Below are 25,776 nucleotides of genomic sequence, written 5' to 3' on the forward strand. Positions count from 1 at the left end.
CTCTATTTTTTTAAAATAAACTTTTTGTTTTAGAATACTTTTAGATGTATGAAAAGTTACAAAGATAGTTTGGAGAATTCTCATAAGCCCACACACAATTTCCCCTCCTATTAACATCCTAATATTAGTAAGGTACATTTGTCACAATTAATAAACCAAACGTATGCCTTATTATTAATAAAAGTTCATACTTCATTCAGATTTCTTTAGTTTTTACCTAAAGTCCTTTGTCTGTTTCAGGATTCCACCCAGGGTACCACTTTACAATTAGTTGTCATGTCTCCTTTCGCTCTTCTTGGCTATAACAGTTCCTCAGACTTTCCTTGTTTTTGACCATGACAGTTTTCAGGGGTCCTGGTTAGGTATTTTGTAAAATGTCCCTCAACTGGGAAATCTATAATTATTTTCTCACAGTTTGGCTGGGATTATGGGCTTGGGGAGTAAGACCGCATAGGTAAAGTTCCATTTTTGTACGAAAGGTACACATTATCAGTATGACTTATCACTTTTGCCATTATCCTGGATCACCTGTAGTGCTTGTCAGGTTTATTCATTATAAAGTAACAATTGGGACGTGCCTGTTTTCCCCTTAGCTTTGCCCATAGAATGTATTCATTAAAAGTTTTGACTTTTCCCAAGTCTTAAAGGTAGAAAATAGTATATTGTTTGAAGACCCAAGAGAAAAATGCCCCACAGTTCACCCCGGTCATTCTCTGTGACTTGTGGGGGATGTGAGACTCTCCATGAGGTTTTCTGATGTACCTTATCAAGAGGACTCCTCCTGGAGCCTTCCCGTGAGTGCCTGCCTGTGAGCTCATGTTCACTCACCACCTGACTGGCAAGGGAAGTCCACCTTACCATCATAACCTCAGGATGGCAGGGCTGGGTGGCATCTCTGAGGTCATCCAGTCCAAACTCCTTATTTTACAGTAACAGGCATGGCGTGTCCAAGGTCATACAGCTAAAAAGTACCAAAACCTTGGCCAGACTCCACCTCTTCCAACTCATAGTTAGGAGCACTCTTTGTCATGCCTGCCTTCACTTGGAATCCAGCATCTACTCTGAGTAAAAGTCTCTGAGTTTTACTAAAACAGAGCAAACTACTGATCTAAAAGAGTTAGATCCATCCAGCAGGAATTAAGTTTCCCCTCCTTGAAAGAGGGCATTAATCTTATAGGAGACCTGGAGTCACAGAATATATAATGTTAGAGGGTTAATAAAAATCAGAGTTTCATCCTGCCTTATCTCACCATCTAGGTAATAATGTCAATAGGTTCACATAAGTACATCTGAAAATCTGATTAATAATGGCAATGATACCGATGTATTTTATTTTCAATTTCCATTTATTTTTACTGAGACAATTACTCCTGGGTGACAGAAGCCAAGCAGTTGGCAAGTTTGCTCTTTGAAGGGCTCTCATTTCACTTCCTCGTTCTTGGGTAACCATAAACCACATACGACTCACCCATCTCGCTTTGTCATACCTGCCTTCTCCCTTTATGTTTTCTCCTTGCCGTTTCTCATTTCAGCATCTTTTCCCCACTGTGACCTTGCACGGATCACTTCCTCTCCCTGGGCTTTAGTGTCCTTTTTTTTGTATAATAAACGGACTGCAATGGATGACTTGTGAGATCCTTGCCGAGATCCATCCTGAGATTCCATGATGACTTTACTGTCCATTTATACATTATTATTTTTCTTTCTCAATAACACAAAAATTGTATTTGTAGTTCATTGGGAGCCTGGCAGTGTCCTCCTTGCAGAGATGTTTACAATAGGGTACCTTTGAACAAAACATAGCCTCTCTAATCTCTTCTGGCTGGGCTACCTCAGGCTTTCTAATTGAAGAGTGGCATTGTCCAATAAGAGAAACCTAGAGGAGAGGAGTAGCAGGGACTCCATATCACATCACAACCCTACCACTTGTTCAAATATAGCAGAACTGGTTGTTAAAATCGAAGCGCTTCTTTACTGGTTAGTTAATACTGTCTCAAGGATCCAGAGTGATACCTTGTTCTGCTCACTTCACATTCACCCCATTTGTAAGGGAGGGATACCGCCTCCTAAAAATCATATGATGTGGCTGAACACATTACACCAACACTGGGAAGATAAGATTGACAACAGTTTATCAGTGACATATACTCATAGCCAGGGGAGGAGGACACACATGCTTTTCAGGGCCTTATGGGGAATTCACTTGGAAATAGAGTGAACTAGTGGGATTTGTGCAAAACGAACTTTATAGTAACAAATGATTGGGGTGCCCCTATGTCCCCACAGGAGGATGCAATTGGGTTGCTTGAATACTTCTGTGGCATGAAAGCCCATTAAGTTGAGGACCAGGTAGAGTGCAGCTGGTCTAGTTGAAAGAGGAACTAGCCAGGTGAGAAGCCTTTCCTGACGGGTGTGAAGCATATCTAGTGAGAACAGAACCCACGATTATGTGTTTGGGACCCTGTGAGGCTCAAAGATGCCAAGGCAGAATATAGAATTTTCAGCGTTACAATATATACTCCTTCTTGCTTCCCAGCTCACTTCCAAGATAAGTCTGAATCCCCGCCACCCTCACCCCATGATCCAGCAGCTAAAGCATTAATGCCTGGTGCAACAGGAACCTCCAGGCCCTGATCTAACTCAAAGGCTGCCTGCTGTCCTGTTACTTTGGTCCATGTCTGTGCCTTACCAATTGCTACATGCTTTGAATATCATCCCTAGATACAACCATCAGCACATGATAAAACACTTTGATCCAGCGTTCTTTTTTTTCCTCCTCCTTGCCCAAGCCCCCCAGGATTTCCATTCTTCCTGTTGACTTACAGCCAGATTGGTTCAAAGCGTCCCGATCTCTCTCAATCCTTCTTCAAAACCTGGTTTCATCCAGTTGGGACTATTAAGGAGATGGGACTAACTCACACTGAGTTGTTAGTTACTCACTTACCATTTCCAGGCACATTTAAGTTTTAAGAATAGATTTTGCTTTACTTTAAAGGGGGAGTTGGCAAACCATGGCCCACAGACCAACCTAGTTCACATCTATTTATGTACAGCCCTCAGCAAAGAATGGTGTTTACATTTTTAAATGTTTAAGAAACAAACAAAAAGAACAAACTCATTTAAAACAGACCCACAAATATGGAGGACAATCTAGTGATGGCCAGAGGGGAAGAGAGTGGGGAGACTGGGAGAAAGGGGTGAAGGGTTAAAGAAGTACAAATTAGTAGTTGATAGATGGTCACAGGGATGGGGAGGACGGCACAGGGAATTCAGTCAGCAGTAATGTAATGGCTATGTGTAGAGCCAGAGGGAAAACAGAGTAATCAGGGGGATTGTTTCATAAACTATATAAATGTCTAACCAAGGTACTGTATATACTTGAAACTAATAATAATTAAAAAAAATAAAAACAAAAAAACAAACAAAAACAAAAAAAGAATATGTGACAGAGACCACATGTGGCTTATGAAACCTAAAATCTTTATTATCTGGCTTTTAAGGGAAAAAGTCTTTTTATCCCTTGACTTAAAGCAAAAATGCTCTAATGGTGGAATGGTGGAAATTCAAGCAATAGTAAATTTAGAGACAATGATTTTTAAAGAAGGTGGGCTGATTCGAGGACTAGACTCTAGGCACTGTGCCGCGAATTGGGAGGGTGTAGGGGGCTGGCTGAGCTGGGGTGATTTTCCACAAAACTAAGGACAGGAGCAGGAGCTTCTCACCTACATAAGGAGGATGTTAAAATTGAAGAGATGAATGAACAGAGAGCGAAACCAGGTGAGAAAACAGGCAGTTGGCTGGCTCATCAAGAGGTAGGCAGAGTGTCTTGAATCAAAGAGTTGAAGACAGGTATAATGAGGCATGAACATGTTAGGGCAGAAAGGGTGGGTCCTGGGGCAGTTGCTAAACTCACCCTCTGGTAGATCCCATTTCCATTAAGAGCCCAAGAGCTTAGGATCCCATGAGAAATAAGGATAGAAATAGATGGAACGTGCAACAATAAATTAAGCCTTGTAAAACTGACCCGGGAACATAATTTTTTGTTCTCCCTATACCCTGACACATTGGTAAAAAGAAGGGGATTGGAAGGTTTGACTGACATGTTCAAATCGATTGAGCTTTTTCTTTGAAATATTAAATGCTAGTGAAATTGGCACCTGATATGGCCTGGGATTGAGATTAAAAAAATAGATTAAAATGACCATATGAGGGAGAACCTTTTTCCCAGAGAGGATTGAGAAGGTGAGAATGATTTTCTGGAGTATGTGGAGTTTCTCTTTCTAGAGATACCTCACAAGGAGACCGTGATAGCCAGGAGTGAGTCCTTTCTGCCACCTGCGATTCCAGTGTGGCATTTCTGCCCTCATGGAACCCCAACACAGAATGCTGGGAAGCAAGTATCTGCCTAGCTTCATTGCCTGTCATTTCCACTACTTGCTCCTGTGCATCCTTGTTTCTCAGGGAAGATTGGTGGGTGGGGTGCTTTAGTATGGGAGATAGTGGATGATAAAAGGTTCCAGAAAGACAGAGACATATTGATTAGCTCAGCTAGTTAGAGAACAGTATTATTGAGGCCAGGTCATACCCTGACTCGCCACCACACCCAACCAATAGTCTCCGTTCTTGGGTCACAGATTGCACTCTTTGCCAGATAAGGAGGGAACAAAGGAGAGTGGGGATAACTCCATAGAAATCCATCCTCTGTTGAAAAAAAACAATTCTGCTAATGGAGAGTTCTTGACATCTTCATTATCTCTCACTTATTTGGGGTATAACCACAGAAAGGTATTGTATCAGTTAGTTTGGGCTGCATAACAAATAATCACCAAAATTAATGGCTTAAATAACCATATTTAACTGAAAATTTTCTGGGTCAGCTGAGCAGTTCTTCTGGTCTAGGCCAGCTCATTAATTTTTCCTGGGCTTGTTTCCATCTGCAATCAGCTGGAGAGTGGGCTGGGGCTCGATGATCTAAGATGGCCCCACCACACACACAATCTGTCACTTGCTGAGCTCCCAGTCAGAGCAAAGGGGGCCATGAGATTATGTCTCTTCACATAGCTTTGATGACATAGGACAAGCATATCGATGTTTGAAAATTATCAAAAGATTGGCTTATCTTTACTCTAGAAACATAGTAGAAGAGTATTACTACATTTTAAATAAATAGTGGTTATTTTAATGCATTATGAACTGTACTAAGTGCTTTACATATATTATCTAATGTAATCCTATGAGGCAGGCAATAAGGATTGTGTCCAAATTCACCCTGCTGTAAAGTGGCAGAGCCAACATTCAAACTCCAGACTTAAACCACCATAACACACGATCACAACTCATGTGCTTTGGGAATTGCACAGGTCTCCGAACAACGCCACCGTAGTTCAAAACTTCACTGGAATCCCTCTTGTCAAATCCACAGAGTCTTGACAACACTGAGGCAACTGGACAGAATAGGCAGTGCTCAACAGGAAACAGATTTGGCTCAGATGTGCCAGGTGACTAAGATAAATAATCAAGCTGGATATTTTGGGGTGACGATCAAAGAGTATAAGAAAGAAGATCTGTTGCATACATGGTGATGTGCACTATCTAATCATTTAAGGTTAGAATTGGAAGTTTTATCTCATTTGCAGGGCCAATTCTGCTTCTTTCTGAAACATTGGTAAAATTCCCTCTTCTTTCCTTGTTTCTCTTTTTTCTTCTATACAAGAGACAGACTATATGATTTCCACGATCCCTCCAGTTCTAGAAATTAGTGATTAGATTGTATATTGTTTCTCAGAAGGGGCCATTTTAAGTAAAAATAATGTAAATTTCTCCCCTTCAAAATAAAGACATGCCTTTGCCACTATCCCACTTCAAAACATAGAGGAGACTGAGGAAATGCTATTTAGTGATGAACCAGATTCCTTTGGAAACAAGGGATTTGCGGGGAATAAAAACATATTTATGCCAGGAACTCAGGCTTGAATGCTGCAAATCTTGCCTCCCAACCCTGTGTGTACTATAAATTTTATCATTTATTTGTTGATTTTCCTGAGCCGGAAAGAGGCCAGGTAAAGTAGTATATGATATCCTTTTTATTCCCATGCAGATGTCCATGGCTTCTTTTTCCTTTGGTCAAATCTGATTTGTATTTCTTCTTGGTTAATACCCCCAGAGTGCTCCAGGCTGCTTTCTGCCTGAAGACATAAATAAAAGTGTGTAATCTTGCAAGGGTGAGCAGAACTGGGGAGTCAGCAGGGACTGAGATGCTGAAGACAAGATGAGCCCTTCCATTTTCCCACTTCCCAGACCTCGTTCTTGCCCTCCTGCAAAGCCTTAGGAAGGCCTCATGGGGGACGTTTGAACTCCTTCCCACCCAATCCTGCTGGTTCCAGCTACTCAACCTTTAACTAAATAGTTCTGCACAGCTGTTTTTAGTTAGGTGTCTGTTTATGTTGCTGGTGTACGTGTGCTTGTGTACAGTGTGTGTGCGCCTTGTCTCTTTGGTTCTTCAGCTATCCAAGGCTCCCTGCAAATCCACTTGGGGTCATTTGGAATTCCAAGTGGAAGGAATCTCAAAGCAACATAATGTTCAAATTCAGGAAGCATTTACAAAGGTTGTATTTCATAGAGCATGCTCTCTGTCATTCATAAATGCAAAGGAAGTTTGAACTGAAGAACAAAGAGACAAAGATTCATAAATATCTTCAGACTCCAAAAGAGTAAATTTTACTATTGAAGTAAAATTAGATTGTAATCTTATTGAAACAGGTATTTTTTTCCTTTCTAAGTTTTCTCTATGATTAATTTAAGAATAATCTTTGACTTTATTCATTTGTTCATCCATTTATTCAACAAACATTTATTAAGTCTCTTCAAGTACATTGCACCACTCAAAGAAAGCTCTGTAGGAGATACAAAGATGTGCTTTGCTCTCTGAGTGTCCCTTCAATTCGATGGGCTTGACTAAGCTATAAAGGGCCTTCTCCACTTGTCTTCAACTGCAGAGGTCAGTTTGAGCCTCTGTCAAATCCGCAGGTGAAATCACCTATGTCACTGGCAGGGAAGAGACCTTATTCTATACCCAATACATCATTCTAAAGGTCAGGTTTTTAACAAAATCCTATTAAATAGTGAGATGTGACTCTATCTAGGTTTATGTAATCAGCGCTGCAAAATTCAGATAATTTACCTCTCAAAGGTCAGTCAACAAGCTCAAGGAGGTCCTACAAACCAGTTTAAAAAGGCTCACTGTCTAGAGACATGTTCCCTCTTTTGCCTACCATAGATGGCAAATGGCAATTTTCTAGTTTAATCATCCCTGCGACATTTATTAGTTGACTTCCTAACCTAAGAAAGAACATTCACTTCTGCTCATTTAGTTAAGTCAGTGGACTCTGGTTTTAGTCAATAAGCTATAATGCTTTACTATCATATTTTATTTTGATGCCCAAACTGTCTCAGAACTTTTCAGTGGGAGCTCCTACAAGCTGGCTTCTGTATCCTTTTGACATTTCTTCAACTATTCTTTGTGTACCATTCTTACTTTCTGAAACAAACAAAAAAAGATATTCCAGACTTATAATTTCCTTTCCTTCTAGCCATGGAATCAGCTATTCCTAATTCCTGTTAATAGAGAATGGTATTTAGAAATTAAGATCTGGAAGTGTGGAGTGCTCATTGCTACTGGAGTTCATTGGTTTAGGCCCCCTAAGAGAACATAGCTAAGAAATAGATGTATGTACACACACACACACACACACACACACACACACACACACACACTCCCTACACCTACATACACGTCTATATTTATATTCACATATATTGATCTCTCTCTTTATCTCTATGTAATAAATGCTATGAGTTCATAATGATATCTTGAATTCTAATTCAACACCACAGAATTCATTCTCTCGTTTCTCCTTACCCTGTTTATGGCTTCCTCATCTGGAAATGAAAACAGCGGCTCCCTTGATCATATATTTATTATTTGCTCATTTCTAGAATTCACACAGAGTGGTTTCAGAATCACTAATCTATGCTTCTGTGAAAAGCAAGTCCCACTCTATAGCACAATAATTGTTTAGACTTATTTTACTGTGTGGCCTAAGGACATATAGTCAAAAATAATTGGGTTAGTTTTTTCTTTAACATCAGGTTACTATACCAGCCTTATTTCCTCTCCTTGATATCCTTTTGAGACATTTCCTGAAGCCCTGTCCTGGCCATCTCCAAAATAAGTTCAGGTCTCATTCCTGGTACTCTAGTACTGCTGCTGGAGCCAACGTATGTCTCTAGGAAATACCAAGTACAATGCATGTTTGCTAACTCCCCCTTCTCCTGGAGTTAATCCAACAAATAGATTATAGAAACATCCCCATTCCCACGAACATACTTGCAAGTTTATAATAAGAGTGTTATCTGCTAGGACTACCCATATTTCCATGGTTACTTTACCTCCACATTTAGATAACAGAATGTTTCTTCTCTTCCAGAATAATACTAATTAATCTTTACTATGTAGGCTTTCCAATACTTCTCTCTTTAAAAACATAGCACAGGCCCACGAATGCCATGTCCATAGATTTGAAAGCTTGTTTTAGATTTATCAAGTTCTCACATTCTCTGTCTTCCATATTTTAAAATATTTACTTAATTAAATTTATGAGCTAGAAATTGAGAAACATATGGTGTTAAGGGAAGGAAAGGAAGGGAAAAAAGTGGCCCATTTATTCAACTTTTCCTAGCTGCCATTCTTGAATTGGAATCTTTGGCTGGGCTCTCAGGTAATGCTATGCAATAAAACTTTCATAAGATGCCAAATTTAGGTCCAGCATGAAAAGAAAACAAAATCTCTCCTATGAGATAAACTTTTCAATTTGGAAATGGTAGTTTGTTTCATTTTTGCTTTTGTTTATTTTTAGGATGTTGCATTAAACCTTCATAGCGATAGTTTCCATGAGGGTAAGAATCAGTTCTTCTTGAAGAGTTTCTGAACTGGGCTATGTAGAAAAATTATAAAAGCTTTCATTTCCCTGAATGGAGATCTGTTTCTTTGGGGGAATCTGTTTTCTCCTTTTTGGACAGAATCCACCTTTCCACGTCTGGTTAGGGAAAGAAAAGTAGTGGAGTGGAGGCAGAGAGGCCAATTCCAGGTGCTGGGGACTTTGCACAATGAGTCCTATTCTTTGCTGTTTGAAACCTATCTTTCTCCAAGTCAGCTCACAAATAGTTCATCTCCTTCTGCAAGTTTGCCCTCTGGACTAGGCTACCTAAGAATTTGGGTGGGCACTTCCTCAATACATGTAAAGATGAAGACATGACGAGAAAAAGAATAGGATGAATCTTCCCAAACTGACATGAATAGTGTATAATTTCATATATAGTCTTGTTACGTTTATTGTTTTATCTCTACCTATGTACATGAGTGTGTATACACACACACACATATACATATATATATATACACACACAAATATAAATATACATACATAAATAAAAATACACATTTATGTAACTATTATGTTCCGCTTATGTTATATTATCAATTTTAGAATGAAACGTTTTGTCTCTCAGGAAACTCATTCCTGGGCAAACTGGGGAATGGGTCACCCACCCTATGTTGTAGAATTCTTCAAATGACAAGCATTCATTAGATCTCACATATATTTATGCCCAACATTACATGTTCTGAAACCACTTCTTCTTTACTAGTTGGAATCCCAGGCTCTTTCCAGAACTCCTTTGACCTACTATTCCAGAAACTATCCTATGGCTCCAAATCATTCCTGGCCAATCTCCTATAGACAAGAAGCCCAGACACTCCCTTTAAGACAAGACTCTGAAACCAGAATCTTGGGTGGCAGTTACCCAGGAGATCTGCCATGTCAAATGATGGTGAACCTGAGATGACAAAGCCAGAGGTCTTTCTCATAGGGACCTTTGTATGCAAGGAGAAAGACAAAGCCCCTCTGTGTTTCACTTTATTGCTTGAACGGCAAAGTGTGGCAGTGTTTACATTGAAATAACTATATCATTTTGCTTACCTGGCCATGTTCACAGGATACATGTGCCCATTAGGATCTAGAAGTTCCAGCTCAGATGGCACACCATGCCTGCTTTTCTTCTCATAATTTAAAACTTGGCGAAGTATCTAGTTTGTAAGTCCAATCTGCTCCTTCCCTTAGAGAAAATTCCTTCTCAGGAGTCTCATTATCCTGTCCTATAGTTGGGGACACCCCAGTTCATTAGACATGGGGTGGGACAACAATTACGCCTCTCCTACACCTCATTCCTTTGTATATCCATGGCTGCATGGCCACAGGAGAAGGCAGATCACCCATATCCACCTGCCAGGAGCATACAAATGCCAAGAGGAAATTCATCAGATGCAGAGAACAGGGAAGCAGAAATTGAAGAGAATTTTGTCCAGGTGCTCTGTGCTGCAGACCCAAAGATCAGCCAAAATACCTTGTTGCAAGTCATTTTACAGTACATAACCATTGTCTTGCTAAGTTTGGGCTGCTATGACAAATTTACCACACACTGCTAAAACAACAGGTATTTATTTCTCACAGTTCTCGAGCCTGGGAGGTTCGAGATCAAGGTGCCAGCAGACCCAGTATCTGGTGAAGGCACCCTTCCTGGTTTGTAGATGGCCATCTTCTTGTAGCCTCACATGATGGACAGCAGGAAAAGAAGCAAGCTCTCTAGTGTCTCTTCTTATAAGGGCTCTAATCCCATAACGAGGGCTCTACTCTCATGACCCAATTACCTCCTAAAAGTCCCATCTCCAAATACCATTACACTGGGGATTAGGATTTCAGCATATGCATTTTGGGAGGGAAATAAACATTCAGTAGAGAGCAACCATTTATAAAGGGCTACATTGAAGAAAGGTCTAGAAAAGGGAGATATGTGGGAGATAGCACTTTGTTCAACTGCAAGTTTATCTTGTAAAAATTATCTCTTCTACACTAACATACTATCATCAAGTTCTCTCATCTAGTTTATTTAGTTCCTGCCCAAATATCATAATCTCAATTGCTTGAAACAATTTTCTGATAAAAAAATATATATATATATAAAATTATATATGTATATAATTACAAATATAATTATATATGTGTGTGTGTATATATATAATGTCACTGTCCTATGGTCTTTGGATAATTCCCATAATGTTAGCAAAATGACTACCGTTATTCTCATTATTATCAGTATTATCAGTAGCAGGAACATAGGGAAGAGGCGAGAGAACTAAATGCTAAATCAAGCTATATTCAGAGACTGCAATATGCTGATCAGCCCTATGGCCACACCATAGAGAAACCTACAGAACAAAGAAAGATTTCTGTTGTGATTACTAACAAACTACTGATGCATACTCTGAAGGTTAATCCGGAAAACGGAGTCTTTAGGTTACAACCTGCACAATATAAACAATCATTCATTTCTTAGGCTAAAACCATGAGGAACCTATGGATCAAAGCCTGGGAATTGCCAGCAGCCCCTTCTAGGGAGTACTCATTCCTTCTCACTGCATGCTCTAACTCTTTCACACCGTATGCCCAGACCATCAAAGGTAAATGGGTAAACAAAGTCTTTAAACTATAATTCATAGAAACTAAGAATGATATATAAACTGAATTCCGTGACCATTCGGGGTCCCTCTCAGTGTCTTTTTCTCTGTCCGTCTATTGTCTCTGTCCTTCTGAGTCTCTCTCAGGCTCTTTTACTCTTTGTCTCTGAGGACACTTTGTCTGCGGAGCATTACCTCTTCTCTAATAAACTTTCCTTTTGACTCTAACTCTGCTGTGAGCTCGAATTCTTTCCTGCGCCCAGTCAAGAACCCTTTCTTTCAGTGTAGGGTCACTCAGGGGAATTTGCCTTGTCCTGCATCAGCAGTAGTATTAATAATAACTAATATCTATTTAATAGCTTGGCATTATCAATCTCATATGACAATCCTGCAATATTGGGTAATTGAGGGAATTCCACGGACAACTTGAAATAGCAATGTATTTGTAAAGGGAGCATGGCTTGAGTTAAGTCTCACAGCTGTCAAAAGGTTATTCCCATATTTATTACACCAGAATGTCAGAAACTTTCTTGAAATTGTAGCCCCTACCACCAAGCCAAATAAATTTGAGAGAAAGGAAAAGGCCCCAGGGGAAATGTTAAGAAGAAACTTTCCACGTGTTAGCCACTAGGGGCATGATACCTGACAGAGGCCACATTACATGGAAGATAAAAGCAGGTTTGTCTGAAAGCTGCCCCCACCACTTCAGAAGCCAGAAGCAGGCCTCCAGGCAGGCATGACATTGGACATGCAATTCTATACAGATGTGCTGGGCAGCATATTTCAGATCCCCTCCTTTAAAGGTGATAGTCATCGTTATATGGGGAAAGGATAGAGGAGGGTGATCCTTGGCAGATGCCCTCTGCCTTTCTCCTTGCAAAAACAATTTGCATAACCTTCTCTTAGGAGTATGAATTATATCCTCAACAGATTCATTCTCCTAGAAAGGGATTTTTGCAATTATCATTACTCAAGCAGGCCCCTTGGGAGTCACATTGTCTGTTTGCACCTGCATCCCCTCCTCCAATCTTTGACAATTCCAAGGGATGTTCACCTTGGGAAATCCAATTTTATCCATTTGCTGCATTTTTAAGTACATTTTAGCATCTTATAAAGATGAACACTTTAAGCAGCTGTTTCGCAAGCTTGCTTCTTTATCTGTCTCCTTATTTATGCAGACATCAAATTGTATTAGAATTGAAAATGGAAGGCCCATGGAGGGGCAGGGTGAAGATAACCTGAGTAATCAGTTTGCTTCCCTCCTGCCCTTAGGCTGTGTTGACACAACATAGCTCACCTCTGCTCTGCCCAGATGAGTTTATCTGCTTCACACTGAACTCCATTAATCTTCCTGAAAGGCAAATGCATTCAGGACAATGTTAACACTTAACTCTCCTGAACAGAAGACAGACAGTGTGAGAGATACAGAAGACAGGGCTCTGGGGCCTGCACTGGCAGCTGGGACAGGCCTCAGCAAGATGGATCGCACCTGGAGACAGAGCGGATGGCAGAGGACCAGGCTTTGTAAACTTCAGTGTCAAAACCAGTCAAACTCAACCAAACCAAGTGAAGGACAAATATAAACAGAAAACAAAACCAAGTGATGATGACAACAATCAAATAAATACCTGGGTCAATTTGAGGCAACCTTAGCCAGATTTATCTTTGGGGTTTCCAGTAGGTGAAACAACAGTTAACTGATCAGTATTCTTTTAATTTTAGCAAGTGATTGGTGTGTGCAAATAGTCTACAAAGTAATAGTAAATAATTTAAGAGAAAGAAGCATTATGGAATATGTACTTTTGGTTTTTAAGATACCTAAACTTCACTTTGATTGCACTGCATTTTCCACCTTACAAGGCTCAGAGTGCACCTCACACAGCCAACAAGATGCTCTACCTGGTCCTAGCAAGCACTGCTTCAAGACCTCTCCTGACTCCGCACTGACTTGGGCATAAAGTCTTCCTCTTAGAAGCAGAATAATTAAAGTCTGCTCTCCATGCTATGCTTGTGCTGACCCTCTCGTGTCTTTCCCATCCTCCCTGCCTCATTCCTTCTCCCCAGTAATAAGGAGATTTAATAGACTATTCTTGTCATTTGTATTACTACAATCCTTAATTGTGTTCATTTGCCAGCAACCCTGAAAGCTACAGGGTAATTTGTATTGTTTCTAGGCAGGAATTAGAATGACTATCTAGCTCTGTCCTGCACCACAATATCACGGGGTCAGTTAATGTGATTCAAACTGACTCTAAAATACAAGCTTCTCAGTAAGACTTTATTACAAGAGCTATGGGGACAGTTAGATGCAATTACATTGACATAGACTGGAGAATTTTTTAAGGCCTCCCATGTATTGCTCACAAAAATCCAGAGCTTAGGCTATTGTACATGTGTTTTTCCTACCCCCACACTCATTGTATTATGCCTCTGTGTCTTTAAACTTATAATGTGTCATCAAAAGGCTTTTTTTTCCATTAGCAAGTCCATAAAGTGACTTTGAAGACCCGCTTCCATGAGAGATGTGTGTTAACAACTCAGAGTTTTACCACAATGACTGACTCAGAGCCTGCCAAGGTTACATCTCAAGGAGGGGGGTGCAATAAATGAAAAGCACAGGTCCAACTTTCCAACCTTAACTACTGTGACCTTAGTTACAGAAGACCTATCTGTGGCACCACGGGGAAATTGCTCGTGGTCCGGCCAGACACTGCCCTCTTGACATAGTAGATGTCTTATAACCATTGTTCCCGCAGATGTGTCTGTAGGAACTTTGTGTAAAAGGCTTGCCTTTGTCTATGTATCATCCAGATGTTGCCAGGTTCCACCAACCAATGGGCTCAATGAGGTAGCATTCATATAAGGAGGAAGCTTTTGCTTTTTTTAACCAAATGATTCTCTTGGACCATAGAGAAAGGAACTCTTGTCATCTCTTAAGACCTTTTTCCACCTCTTACTATCTCTTCTCTTAAAGGAGTGATTAATCTGTTAAGTGCCTGATTGTCAGTGGACCACACTGCCTGTGCTACTAGATAAGGTAATTTTTCTTCAAAAGCAAGAAACTGTCTCACTCTTGTATGCTTTCCTGCTCTGTAGTGGACTTGCTTGCACTGGTAGTTTCTGCACATTAAATAGCCAAGTGACAATATCTTTGCTCTCTCTTTTCTTGCTTTTTGACCAGTGCCTGGGTAGGAAAGTAAGGGGAGGGGTGTCACATTAAGGGCCAATTATTTCACTTAAGGTGAGAATAGAAATTTTCCCACTTAATTTACATTCCCAACATAGTTGTCCAGGAAGCTTTGTTATCTGGATAACAAAGCTCATATTTTGATCTAGTTTGACTCAAGTCTTTGTGTTTATATTTGATTGGCCAGAACCCTAGAGGGAAGGAAGACTCCAGGTACCCTCACCTGAACTTTTACCATTGACATTAGCAACATTTCATGAACTACTTACTTGCACCTGCTGTTGAGGTCAGACCTCCTTTGCCCAGCCTCTTCTCTAAGTCTCCTCTAGTAGTTTCTGTGATGTATCCATGGAGTCTCACTTGAACTCAGAAACAAGTCCTTTCTTGTTGCTTTAACGTATCCTTATACTTGTGCTCAGAACAAGTCCTTCTCTGTTCCAGTCTCCTCGTGGCAAAGTAATACCCACAGGTCTTTCGAGGAAGCACTTCCCTATTTCTGCTGTTGAGGGTTCCTTGGTGAAAACTCTGCTCCCTGGCCCCTTGCGAGGCCACTGTGGTGCTCCCACTTCGTCCTGCTCTTGGGTCTTGCACAGAAATAGAAGGTTTATCCTCCAGTTAATTTTGTGGTGAATTTCGACATCTGGCCTCCAAGGATCACTTCTCATGGCCCAGATGTCATGGAAGATGCCTCAACCAAAACAATATCTTCGTTTTCTGCTGACACTTTCTTTCTGTTTCTGGGTCTGTACTCATCTCACAGATCCTCAGAGAATTAGAGTCTAATTGTTTCTTCAGTTTTATCTTTATATTTTATTTTTCTTCTAATGTCCTTTAAAAAGGTCCTCATGCCAACAAGGCTTAGGGGACATAATTAGCCCTAAATCTCTATTTCAGTTCACCAGGTCTATCCTGGCTCCAGATGCAATATGTATGGATTTTCTGACTGTATGAAATAGGATTAGGCTAAGTTAACCTGTAGTAACAAAAAACCCAAAGCCATGGTGACCATAACAACAAATTCTGACAGAAATAAATAGAAAAAAAGAATTGGGAGAACTAAAACCTCAGGAAAATTTAGAACTTATTGATCATTCAAAGGGGGAATTAATTTATGTATTTCCTACTAGAGTTAGGATTAGGGTAAACAGAGACCTGTATCATTTGAACATTAGTCAAAACTGACTGGGATCACAGAGATGTGGAAACAGCACCAAACAGATTCAAGAAAATTTACATTTAGTTTACATATGTATTTATACGCCGCCTCATGGTCAGAAAGATTTGAGGTAGCTCACAGGACGAATATACTCAATGAGATAAAGACTAAATAAGAACAAAGAAAAATGGAAAAAGAAGTAGAAAATCTAGACTGTGACAAGGAAAACAAAAAACAAATATGTAGACCACAAAAGTTAGTATAAATATCACAAAAGAGTTTAAATTTGCTCCTGATTTCTTGACATCACAGAACATAAGTGATATAGTTCTTATTAATTAACCAAATGAGAAAAATATCTCAGAATATCCATTCTTTCAGACAAGCAAACTTGAACCAAACAGAGAACTTAGAATCTCCCTTGTCAGTCAAATTTTCGTTAGATATTGAATAACAAACAAGTCAAGGTTGGACTTGTTGATAAGGACTGAGTAGTTGGTGTTTGCAGAGGTCTTTGAGAGCAGATCTATAAGCTCCAAAGCTTGACAGAGGGTTGAGTAACTTGCCCACATCTTTTGCCCACCATCTGCCACCTCCTCAATAAGCACTTTGGGCAGAATCCAGCACACAAAAGGGCTCAATTAATTTCTCAAAGTGTTCCATTATGAAGCATTTGCCAAGATTATTTAGCATTGAAAAGTACTGCAACCGGTTGCTCAACCTGTTAAAAAAATCATTAAAGTTTAAATAATGCTCCTATAGAGTGATTGATGTGGGTCGTTCTGACTCTTAAAAGAATCTATCAGGTTGAAACAACTGCAAAACATGTCCGTGCAAATTAAACAATTTAATCTTTAACTTGGAGTAAGTTGATAGAAACCAATTGGACTTGGAAAAGTTTACCAATGATGATAATTTTAGTTTTGAACTTGACTTTCTGTACTAAGGAATAGATCCAACTGTCAAGATCATCTCTGATTTATGACAATTAAACCATATTATCAGTGTATAGAATCATAATTTGCAAGCTGATCTTTATTGCATCAGCACATGCACCTTGTTCATATAAAGATATTTTTATTTAGTAAAATTATAGGCTAAAAATAAGAGAAACCAGAACAAAATCTAGCTTAGAGCCCTCAAAACTATTCTATAATCTGTCAGGTAGTTTTACTTAACACTTATTTTTACAGTAGTTTTAAAATGCAGGGATGTAGGTTCAGTATGAAAAAACACCATATAAGTGTCTATATTATGTAGTTTTCCTCATTAATGATGTCTGTTATAGGTCAAATATAGACAAAAAGTCCAGAAGAGCTGCAAGTAATAACACTGTCCTAGAGAGATTTTCCTACAAGTTGTTAGAAGTAAAAGAATCAGTTGTGAAGCATTAAACACCTAAATTTATCTTGCAATGTATGTTAGCTGTTGAATAAATGTTTAGTTTATTAGAAAGAAAACTGGTGTTAAATTTTGATTGAACACTTAATAACAAAAATAAAATGGATCTATAACCTTGAGAGTGTGGAGAACTGGTTAAAAAAAAAAAAAAAAAAAAAGGCTAGACATGGCTTGAGTTTATTCATACATCATTGTACCCAAGTTTAATTATTCTGAAACAATGACAATGACTAGAGTTAACCAAATAGAATGTGATTCACAAAATTTTGAACCATCTTCAGGGTGGGATGTAGTATGTCACAGCAGGTCATTGTTCTCACTGCCACAGACAGAGAAAGCCACACAAATTATCCAAAAAAAAAAAGTCATAATTTTAAAGGTTCAGAGATCTGTGGAAGCAATGAGGACTGAATCAACTAAAATTCTAGAGAGGAAACTATTTCAAGGTGATCTGGAATATTTATTCAGAGCTCTGTGATTCTTTTATACACAATGTACATTCTGTAATAGCCGCAGACCCAGAGATAATTCAGATAGTGGAGTAGCAGTTAAGGGCTTTAAAACAAGAACAGGCAGTTCCCAACTTAACAGTTTGACTTCCAATTTTTCAACTTTATGATGGTGAAAAAGCCATAGGCATTCAGTAGAAATTCTGCTTCAAATTTTGAATTTTGATCTTTTCTTGGGTTAGTGAATTGCAGTACAAGACTCCTGTGATGCTGGGCAGCAGCAGGAACAGGGTTTTGCCCAACTGTAGGCTAATGGAAGCATTCTGGGCTTGTGTAAGGTAAACTAGGCTGAGCAGAGATGTTAAGTAAGTTAAGTGCATTAAATTCACTTTCAACTTATGACATTTTCAATTTATGATGAGTTTATCATGATGTAACAGGGCTGTTGAGGACAAGACATTGTGAACATTACTCATTCATGGAGTCGCCAAGTATCAAAGCAGACTGAACGGCACATATCAGCCATTGTGAGTGGCTGAGCATCTGAACAATTAATATTTCCAAGAAGCTAGAGAAAAAGATAAATGAAGAGATGAAGGTATGCATAAATTAAACAGGTAATTTGAATCTATAGTTCTTCAAAATCATCACATAGACATTCTAGAAATTTAAAAGTACATTGTCTGGAATTAAAAATTCAATAAATGGGCTTATTAGCATTTAAGATGTTTTTGATCCAAGTGTTTTGCTGTATCTAAACCGAGATGCATGGAGGAAAAAAAAAAAGAATGTAAAACCACAAAGGCACATAGAACATGTCGAAAAGTTTAGCATATATATGATTGGCATCTCGGAAGCAGTGAAAAGAGAAAATGGCCCATTATTGGAAGAAGTAAGGCTGAGAATTTTCAAAAACCGATGAAGGACAAGTGGATTCTAAAAGCTCAGTGAAACCTAAGCAAGGTAAATACAAAACCAAACATATCCAGGCACATAATGGCCCAACTGCTGAAAACCAAAAGCAGAGAGAAAAACCTTAATAGCTTCCAGCGAGAAAAAGATAGGTACCCTCAGAAAAGCATCAATAAGAAAGCTACTCGACTTCTCAATAGAAAGGATGAAGGCCAGGAGACAATGTATTGAGGAGAGAGAAGATATAAAGTATGGAAAGACTATAAATATAAAACAGAATTTTATCCTCAGTGAAAATATACTTTACACTGAAAGAAAAATATTTTTCAGGAATAAAAAAAAAACAAAAAAAAAACAGTGGAATTTGTTATTACCAGGTGTGCACTACAGGAAGTCAGAGTTACTTGGGGAAAAAAAAAATCATCCCAGCTGAAAACATGGGAATGCAAGAAAAAATAAAGAACACTGGGAAAGATAAATATCTGGGCAAATGTAAATTAACATTGATTCTTTAAAACAATAATTGCAATATTCGGTAGATTTTAAAATATACATAAAACTCAAATTAATGACAAAAATAGTGTTTTGCTAAGGGAAGTCATAAAATTAAAAAGATGTTGAGGAAGTGGTAAAAGTAATAGTCTGTTTCAATCATAATAAATCAGGGTTGTATTTTGTAATCTCAAGGATTATCAGGAAAAAATAGTAAAAGAATATGTTAACATAAAAATGGAATAATAAAAATATTTTATTAACTCAGTATAATGCAAGAAAGATTTTTTTTAAAAAAAGGAGCAGAAAACAGGTGACACAAATAGCAAAGAAATATTAGAAAGGCAGATATAAACTCAGTTATATCAGTAGCTACATTAAATATAGGCTATATTTTCCAAGTAAAGGACTAAAAATTTAGGGTGGATGACACAATGTGGGTTCTCAAGTTGTTTGTCTGTTTAAACTAATTACAAGAACTAACAGAAGAGGTGTTACTGGATCCCAACCTTAGAGGCTCTAGTTTCTATCACACTTGACATAGCAAATCTAAGATTACAAAGTTGGGAGGTAAAATATATTTACGCAAGCCCAGGAAAATGATATCAGTCTGAACCAGGGTTAGTAAATGTTTAAAAGTACTAAGATGCCTGACTCTATCTAGTTGTTTGTATTTCTTTAAAACCAAATCCAATGTATTATATTTTGTACACAGAGGAATTGATCAACAATTCAAAAATTTTAAGTAAACCATACTATTTTGTGGAGAATTAAACTACATGCACATTTACTACAGGAAGGTATGTTCATGCTAACTCAAAAAAAAAAACAAACAAACAAACAAAAATCATGATATCTGTCCAGACCACGGCCCAGTCTCCCATATGCACCATGCTGCAGGGAGAGTAAAGATAAAGCCATGTAAATACTTCTCTGGCTGTCTAGTCAGAAGCCTCTGTAGCCAGGATAAAATCTTCTCAAGATATCCTTTTAGTTATGACTTTAAACAAGAGACTGAAGAATGAAGGCTACAAACATTGTTGGGCATTAAATTCAAAGGAAAGCCCAGCTGATGTCTCAGAGAAAAGTGAACTTTGTCATGTCTCATTCAATAGCCTCTAGGTAGCAAAATGACTAGGGTGCAGAATGAGAGGAAGAAGTCCACTCCTTCTGAAAATGTTCAGTATCTTGATGAATATAAGTCTAAGGAATTAAAGAGAACTAAAAATGTCATTTCCTAGAGCTCCAGGAAAAATCATGAAGAAGCCATTTTTCTGAGTTTGGCAGGTGTGGTTGCTTACATAGAAATGATTGTGTCAGATTGGATTATTCTGGTTATTTGGCTGCATTTGTTATCTGAGATCTAAGCATTGCCTCACACATAAATTATTTTATTGTATGCTAATTTCTTGAAAATTAGTAATATGAAAACCATATGGTTTCATTTTGATTTGCTTATTCAAGAAACATACCAAAATCTTGCAAAGCCTCACAGATGTCATCTTGTACAATAGTTGTCTACAGGACCAAGGGGGTAAATATGCTTAGGCTTTCTAAACCTTCAGATTAATTAACTCTGCATGGGTGTGGGTTAATCATAGTTTATTCAAATGTTATTGAATATTTGTATGTGCCAGATACTTTCACCTATTTCATTTCTTTTAAACCTCATTTAAAATCTTTTCAGTATATTTTGTCGTTCCAGTTTTACCAAGGAGATAACTGAAGCCACTAGGGTTACCCTATGATGGCTAAGTGGAGGGCTAGGGGAGGGACGGAGCAATTGGGGGGATCGTTTTATGAACTATATAGATGTCTAACCAATGTACTGTATACTTGAAACTAATTTAAATAAATACATTTATTTAAAAAACAAAACAAAACACATAGCTAGTATTAAAGACTTAAACCAGAGCTGCTAATTCCAAGCCCAGTATTCTGTCACTCCTCTTGTTTGTCTACAATCCTTATTTTTGGCGTTATTATACCATAAATAACATAAATAATAGTTATAATAGTCCAGAAAGTGGTACTTCTACACATCTGTCCAGTCTCTGCCAGAGAATTTCAGTACAAGAATGAATTCCTTGGAAATTTTTAGAAAATAAAATCTGAAATGCCAGAATGAGTTTGTCATCACTGTAATGAGTTTACTCTACAAGATAATAATAATGATGATAATGATGAAATAGAAAGAATGAAGATGGGGCTTGAATTTAGGTATTCATAGAGCAAGGAACTATGCATTGGAATTTTCTTGGTTCTTTTTAAATATCAACGACCAGAAATTTATTTGGGGGGCAAGGCCAGGAAGCGCACAAATGTGTTTTGGCGTACGGGAGAGTGTGAGTGTTTGTGATCATGTGATTTTGCTCCGTTATGTGTGTGGGTGTGAGCGTCTGGGTATTCAACAAGATCATCAATTTACCTTCATATGCCCAAGGGCAGCTTGCAATGAGGGTTAAGGCAGAGGCCACTGGAAAAACAAACTGGAACTGTTAAAGGAAAGATGGCTCAAGGGGCAGCTTTTCCTGTAAAGTAGCAAGTGGATTTAGCATTCGTGAAAATTTCCAGTGCTGGTTGGAGTCCAGAGGGACCTAGGGTGTCCTTTCAGCTTGCCTCTGCCACTTCCTGGCTCTGGCTGGGACACGAATTGCCCTCTGACTCTGGCCTGGCGCAGCACTGCTCCATGTCAAGGTCTGTGCCCTCTGTCCTCATCTGCTCCTCTCAGAGATGTCCCTTCTGTACTGCGCCTACGGGTTTTTGCCAACCACACTGCCAGGAAACAGAGGCACCAGACAGAGCGGGTTCAAAGAGATTGGCAAAGCAGAGGCCAGGGAAAGAGCCTATTCCCTTGAGGGCAGAGCTGAGGGGAAGAGGGAGGGTAGGATGGAGACAGTAGATTGGAGCCCTTCAAAGGTGCCACACCCTCCTTGCCATCTCCCTAGGGACCGACACCACCAAGACCCATGAGGATACTGGCCTTTTCTGTGTTCTCCCAACTCTATCCAATCACATGGCCCAAAGGGTTCTCAGGGACCCCCTAAATTTATTGATGGGGGAAAATGAGACTCAGAAAATAGAAGGAGAAGTGAAATTCCTGTGGTCATATTGAATTAGCCAAGGCCTGGGAATCAGTGTCGGGGTCTAGTCCTTCAATACGCCAGTATTTTCCTACGTTATTCTGATGAGATGGAACTATTTTGCCAAGAGCAGTCTGACTCCTACCTACTCATTGTCACCTCCATTCTCTACTTACTCATAATTTTGCGGAGTTCATAAGATCCAAGTTTCACTCAGTTGACTCATTCAGCAAACATCACTATCGAGCACCTCTATTGAGCACACTGCTAGTAGGACACGGCAGAGGACAAAACCCTTTCTACTAGTGGAACTTCCATTCTCTTATGGCCAACATGCTGGAGGGTTTCTCTCTTGACTTCATTCATTCATGCATCCATTCACTTTACATGTATTTTCTGAAAAGCATCTATATCGTTAATTAATTTTTATTTTAATCTGCATACTTTAATTCTCTCCCCTCTCACTCGAATCTCTCAATACTAAATGATTTGAGCAGTATTTGAAGTAACGATTATATTTATTGTCATAAAGACCTTGACCACTTTAGCAAAATCCCAGCAATGATCACAGGCCTCCTTTGCATGTTGAAGGGAAGAAGGATACTGTATTTTCCAAGTTTTTATGCCCAAACTGGCAGGGGTACATGTTGACTTAGCTGTATGAGAAGTGAATATGAACATAACATATAAGAAGTGGCATGGACACCCAGGAGTGTCCATGTGTGTGGCGGTCTGGCGGGTCACTACAACTGTAGGTCACTAGTGACATTTCCACCTATAGCCAGATATACAAAAATCAGGTCATTGTGTGCAGGATGGACAGACCTGCCAGAGGAAGATTCACAACCCCACAGGGCATAAGTGACGGCTCATTCTGGCAAATGAGAATTAATGAGGTGCCAGCTTTCCTTTCTCAAATCTCAAGCAGTGGTCTAATTCCTAATTAAACCCTTTATTTCCAAAAGACTTACCATGGCTTTATATGGTTTGTCTTATTTCCATACTGCTTTATCTGCGTAGTTTCTTTCCTTCATGTTCATATGACCTCTTTTTTTTTTTCTTTTCTTAAAACCAGAGAAATCTGCCATACTATTTACCTATGTTCTTTAAAAGGCCAGAGTGAAACTTGCTACAATCCAAAAGCAAACAAGAAAAAGTACATATGCCAGTTCAGTTTATCTGATAGCTAAGAGCTTAGATTTTGGAGTCAGATGGGCCCATATAAACCCATCTGAAAAACAGTTTTAAAACTGGTCTAAATTTTGGATTAAATCTTAAGTTTCAATCCTGACCATCCCACTCAATAACTGTGTGATTCTAGGGGAAAAAAATGTTTACCACTCTGGTTTTATTTTCTCATATTTAAAAATGAGGATAATAGGTGTCCTGGATATATGTCACTTTTACTCATCCAGTGCATCAGTCAGGGTTCAGTCAGAAAGACAGAGCCACTATAAGCATTATAGGAAATGGGGGTCTTATTAGGAATTAGACCTTGTGCAAATATAGGAGGAGCTGAGGATTTGAAGGCAGTGCTGGAGGATTAAAGAATTGGTCACTAAGCAATCTGTCTGAGTCAGAGCTTGCAGAAGAATCTGAGGGTAGACACGTCAGAGCTTGCAGAAGAATCTGAGAAAACAAGCACACACAGTAACAGAAGTGGGACCACCAAGGGAACCCTGAGGAGAGGACTATGAAAACCACTGTCTGTGGGTTCACAGCTAAGTGCTTGGTGGTGGCCTGGGCTGCTGTCATCAGTAGGGCCAACAGTGAAGAAGAAAAGCTGGACAGACAGAGACCAAGCTAGGTTCCTCTATGTCCATCCATGACAATATCTGGCCATGACAACCTTTGGAGAGCAGTGGCTTCTGCTTAACTCTCACCTCTCAAATCTCCCTCAAATTCCTCTTCTGGTTAACTCTAAACTGGTACCACATAGGGAAGGGATTCTTGGGAACTTGGTGTCCAGCCGCAGACAAATTGAATAATGCTTCATATCCTTTGTTCCTTCTATAGCTGTAAGTTTCTTTGGGAACCAGTCATCTCACTCTCAGTTCTTGTGGTTTGAGTGGAACTCACTCCACGACCATCTGTTCTCCCCTCCCATCCTCCAGGGATTAGCAGGGGACTCAGGCCTGCCTAACAGAACCTCACACACTAACGGCCATTGATTGGCACAAGGATGGACTCAAGACTCCAATCATAGCTGTTCTGGAAAACTGTCAGAACCATATGTAGGAAGAATCACTCTTTTTTGTGGGGATAGGACATAAGCTTAGAACTACTGGTGGCCAACTACAGGCCACCTAGAGAGAGCCTGTCTGAGAACGGAACTAACCCAGGGAAAGCCTGGCCTAGGGAAGAAGAGTGAGACTGAGCTCTGTTTACATCATTTAAATCACATAGACCTGGAAATCAAGCCATAGCTGGATTACGTTTACACTGGTTTAATTAAGCTTTTATCACTTGCAGTTGAAAGGGTCTAAACTAAAATCTTAAGGTTGAGAATCAAATAAGCAAGAGCCTGTCATATGTTAAGTGCTCAAAAAAAATCACCTATTTTATTATTATTAATTACATAGATTTCCATTTCTAGCCTTTCTGGGTCTATTCCTTCTCTTTGGTGTTTATGTGAAGAATATTAAGTAAAGTTCTGTCTGTAGACATTAAACCATGTAAAATGACCTCAGAAGTTCCCGTCTTGTCAGTGTCTACAAGCTCAGCAGCCATGATTAACCGACAGAACTGGAGTCAGTGCTTTTACAAAAAATAAAAAATAAATAAAAACACAGAAAAAGAGCTTACGTAGGAATTTTATCTCAACTGCCGATATTCTGCATCTTGTCACCCTTCTTGTGATAATTTCTTCCTGACCCTGGAGATGCCTCTGTATGGCTCTCTGCCTCCATCCTTTTCTCTATGTCACTCATGTCCTCCAACTAGAACTATGGGAAGATGGGTTAACCCTCAAAAGGGTTTTCTTTGAAAAGAAAACAGTCTGAGTGAGGACTGAAGAGGACCCAGAGGAGAAGTATTTGCATGTTAAAAGACTGGTAGATAGCCTTTCTATTTTCTATTGGAACTGGGATTATTTCTACTGGGAAGGAATGGCTTGGTAGAAACTGATTCCTAGCTCTCAAAAAAAAAAAAAAAAAAAAAAAAAAAAAGAAAGAGAGAGAGAAATTGAGGTATAGAAAAGAATAACCACCTAGTTAATCAGCCAAAGCATGTTTATAAAGTCCACAGGGCACACAGAATATAACAGCTGAATCTCCATTGGGGTTTGACTAGGAAATGGGCTCAGGATACAATGTAGCCTTTAGAGTAATCATTTGCAAGGAATTCTAGATAGTGAACACAGTTTAATAACATTAAATAAATAATGAAAGTCACTGGAATACCTTCTCTGGAAAGTGTTAGAAACTCAAGGACAATGACAAAGTAAGAGACATGGAAGAGACAACTTTCAGAATCTAGTTCAGTACAAAATATGCCATTTTTTCCAAGACAGTTACTCTTTATTC

The 25,776-nt window shown here is 39.1% G+C and overlaps 1 protein-coding gene across 1 annotated transcript in view; it reads right to left on the minus strand.

The window, feature by feature from the left end:
• Positions 1–25,776, minus strand: part of LOC120587637 (uncharacterized) — a 419,915-nt gene that overhangs the window by 599 nt on the left and 393,540 nt on the right. The window lies entirely within an intron of this gene.

Source organism: Pteropus medius, unplaced genomic scaffold, assembly GCF_902729225.1.
Source record: "Pteropus medius unplaced genomic scaffold, Ma_sr-lr_union100, whole genome shotgun sequence".
Lineage (NCBI taxonomy): Eukaryota > Metazoa > Chordata > Mammalia > Chiroptera > Pteropodidae > Pteropus > Pteropus medius.